Genomic DNA, 3,278 nt, shown 5'->3' with positions numbered 1-3,278 from the left:
AACTCAACGGCACTCAACAACAACAACTTTGCTGCTATAAAGATTTCTGCCTTGGAAACTTTATAGGGAAGTGCTATCTCTCCTCTAGGGTCTCTGTGTATCAATCTACTGGAAGACAGTGGGCTTGGGTTTTTTTTGTTAATAAGGAAGGATTGTTAAAAGGGCTATGTGAGTGGAAAAAAGGAGAAGTGGGGGCAAATACAAAAAAAAAGTAAGAACATTCTGAGAAATGTTGGCGCTAAAGTTCTTTGTTAAAATTGTTATTACATATGATTATTTATTACCATATGTTTGCCCTGTGTTCCTTAAGCTCTGATGCAAGTTTTTGTTCCAGAGGGCATATGTGATGAAATTTCAACAATAGATTATCAGAAAACATAAATTTAACTTTAGAAGAGGCCATATTTTGGCCTGTTGGATAATGCTAAGAAAAAAAAAAGAAATAAAAGAAGAAGAAAAGCAAAGATTATCCATGTATAAGTGAAAATCCACTACCATCAAAATGATTTCAACTCAAAGCAAACCTCTTAGAGATTTCCAGACTACAAATCTCTACAGGGACAGAAAGTCTCATCTTTCTTCTGTAAAGCGCTGATGGGTTTGAACTGTCAGTTTTTAGTTAGCAGCCCAGTGCTTATCTAGCAGCCCAGTGCTTATCATACAGTGCTACCAGGGTTCCCTATTTGAGTATTTGATTTCCCACATTTCTTTTAAACTTGTTATAATGCACAGTAATTGCTTTTGTTTCCCATAGTGATTTATAAATTTACATATAAAAGTATAGTTCACATTCTAGGAATATCATTATTATTTCTAATAATAAAAATAAAAATCGGAAGATTTTTCTCACATGAAATAAAGCTAGAAGGGAGGATAATATACAAAGTTTGATCTATATGCATTTAAAGTAAAACTATATATAACCGAGAGGGTTTAAGAAGTATCTGGCAAAAAACACAATGTGTGCTTTGTAATGGTATATCAAAAGTATAGAGGAAATTGGACCCACACTATGATTTAGTATAAACTGAAAACAAATAAATAAGGGGGAAAAGTCTCAGCACCCCAACGTTATATCTCATTGTCTTAGCAAATGAAAGAAACAGAGACTATTGCATGAATCATGTTCTCTGGGCCAGCAGAGTCACCAAGCTTGCAGTCATCTCATATGGCAAAGAAATTTAGCTTTTCAGAACTGTGACAAGAAAATTGATTAATGACTAAAGCTAAAGAAAAAGAAAAAGAATACCATGTGAAATTTTCTCTAGCTTTAACTCCAAGGATTTTTTTTTTTTTTTTAAACGGGAAAGATTGGATTCATTGCTTTTATCACAATGACCAGACTAAGAAATGGTAATGACTAGAAATTCAGAGTTTGCATGAAAATCAAAATATAGATCAGGACCAAAACGATAATTTCAAAACATAAGAATGCTTTTTCATTATAACATGGAAGTTCAACAAGAGAAACTAATTCTTAGTTTGGACCTCGCGGCTCCAGGGCACGTTCCATCCTCGCAGCCTGCGATCCGCAGAGACAAAAATTATATATTGTTTTCTTGTCCACACACACTCGAGGTGAGCAAAACAACCCGTAAAACATAGTTTCACCATGAGGGAAATCGTGCACATCCAGGATGGTCAGTGTGGCAACCAGATCGGTGCCAAGTTTGGGGAGGTGATCAGTGATGAACACGGCATCGACCCCACTAGCACCTACCACGGAGACAGTGACCTGCAACTTGACCGCATCTCCGTGTACTACAATGAAGCCACAGGTGGCAAATATGTTCCTTGGACTATCTTGGTGGAGCTAGAACCTGGGACCAGACTCTGTTCTCTCAGGTCTTATTGGCCAGATCTTCAGACCAGACAACTTTGTTTTTGGTCAGTCTGGGGCAGGCAACCACTGAGCCAAGGGGGCCGAGCTGGTTGACTCTATTTTGGATGTTGTTCAGAAGGAAGCCGAGAGCCGTGATTGCCTGCAGGGCTTCCAGCTCTGAATAACCCTGTATTTCCCTCTGGTGCCCACTGCTTCTATCTGTCCAGTTAATATTTACCTCTGTTTTCAAGATAATTCTCCAGGAAGCTGGGTCTCCTACAGATCTTGATTAGAACCATGTTCTGTAAACCCAGATGGCCACCAGCCTCAGCCCCAAGTGTATGCCAGGGTAGTCACGAGAAAGGAAACCAGTGAACTCACAGCAGGTAGAAGTCACTAGAAGGAAAGGGCTGGGATTTCCCATTCTAGAGCAGTTTTAAGGAGGGAACTCCAGACTATTTCAGCCATCACCTGGCATTTCCCTGCTCCTGTCACTTCAGGGCTGGTATTAACAGTATTATCTCCATTTTTGGTTTCCCTCCAAGCTATCCCGAACTCCCAGTTTCTTTTGGAGGGGTCTGCCTTGCTTGGTCAAGTGGGATCCTTACCTCCCCCACTTCACCTCCCTCCCACATTTTATTCCTGTTCCGCTTTAAATATTAAAAAATAACAGGCTTGACCTAGCAATGTGTGTGCAGCCGCCTACAGGTTTGAGTTGATTCTGCAGAGGAGCAGGACCAGGGCCTTACGATATTTCATTTCTTCTATTCACTATTACCTTTTTATTTCTATCCCTGTTTTATTTCTCCCCCATTCTACACTTTAAATTTCTATTTTTATTAAACTTTTTTTTTTTTTTCCAGATTGAAAAGATGACATTGCCCCAAGAGCGAAAAAATAAACAGGAATAAAAAAAAAATTTTTTTAACGAGAAACTAATTCTAATGACTTAACTAAGTCATTTCTTCAAATTTTATTGAGTCCTGGTGTGGTGCTGTAGGATATGCACAAGAATTGCTAGCCAAAAAGATTGATGATTCAACCCCAACAGTTGCTCCTTGGAAACTCTATACAGACAGGGTCATTATGAGTCAGAATGTACTCAATGGCACTTAACAACAACCATAAACAATAATAAATTTAATTGAGATTTATAAATTAATAAATTAATTTCTAAATTCTTCCATACTCTTTATTAAAAATATCAACATTTAGAAAGGATATCCTCAGTCAGTTTCTTTAGGCGAATATTATGTGTCTACCCCAAAATACATTTTTTTTTTCTGTGCTTCTCCCAATGTCTTTAGTGCAAGGTTGAGTGAGAATAATGTCCCACTCGGGCTGCGAACCTTAAGGTTAGCGGTTCGAAACTACCAGCTGCTCCTCGGGAGAAAGATGAGGCTTTCTACTCCCGTAAAGATTTACACCCTCGGAAACCCTGTACAGGGTTGCTATG

At 38.6% G+C, this 3,278-nt stretch overlaps 1 pseudogene; it reads left to right on the top strand.

Moving 5' to 3' along the window:
- The first annotated feature begins 1,612 nt into the window (after positions 1 to 1,612).
- Positions 1,613 to 2,003, top strand: LOC102818128 (annotated as a pseudogene).
- The last annotated feature ends 1,275 nt before the right edge of the window (positions 2,004 to 3,278 follow it).

The sequence above is a fragment of the Chrysochloris asiatica genome, unplaced genomic scaffold (genome assembly GCF_000296735.1).
Source record: "Chrysochloris asiatica unplaced genomic scaffold, ChrAsi1.0 scaffold00058, whole genome shotgun sequence".
Lineage (NCBI taxonomy): Eukaryota > Metazoa > Chordata > Mammalia > Afrosoricida > Chrysochloridae > Chrysochloris > Chrysochloris asiatica.
This window is presented reverse-complemented; position numbering and strand designations above follow the sequence as displayed.